Genomic DNA, 217 nt, shown 5'->3' with positions numbered 1-217 from the left:
CGGTCGGTCGGCCGGGCTGCACGTCGGGCGAGCGGTCGGAGGGTGGAGTGAGAGGGACAGGCTTGGCGGCGGCGGCCCTCCCCGCCGGGCGGGCGGGCGGGCAGCCCGGCACTTTCCTTTTCGGCGCGGGGAGGAGCGGCAGCTGCGCAGGCGTTGCTCGCACCCTGTTGATTAGTCAGTGCTGGGATGGCGCTTCCTGGGCCAGGCGCGGCGGCGG

General features: G+C 75.6%; 1 protein-coding gene across 1 annotated transcript in view; it reads left to right on the top strand.

Moving 5' to 3' along the window:
• GAREM (GRB2 associated, regulator of MAPK1) overlaps window positions 1–217 on the top strand; it is a 100,827-nt gene that overhangs the window by 1,194 nt on the left and 99,416 nt on the right. The window lies entirely within an intron of this gene.

Source organism: Haliaeetus leucocephalus, unplaced genomic scaffold, assembly GCF_000737465.1.
Source record: "Haliaeetus leucocephalus isolate CR32 unplaced genomic scaffold, Haliaeetus_leucocephalus-4.0 Scaffold428, whole genome shotgun sequence".
NCBI lineage: Eukaryota > Metazoa > Chordata > Aves > Accipitriformes > Accipitridae > Haliaeetus > Haliaeetus leucocephalus.
The sequence above is the reverse complement of the archived record's forward strand: the minus strand, read 5'-3'. Positions and strand labels throughout refer to the sequence as shown.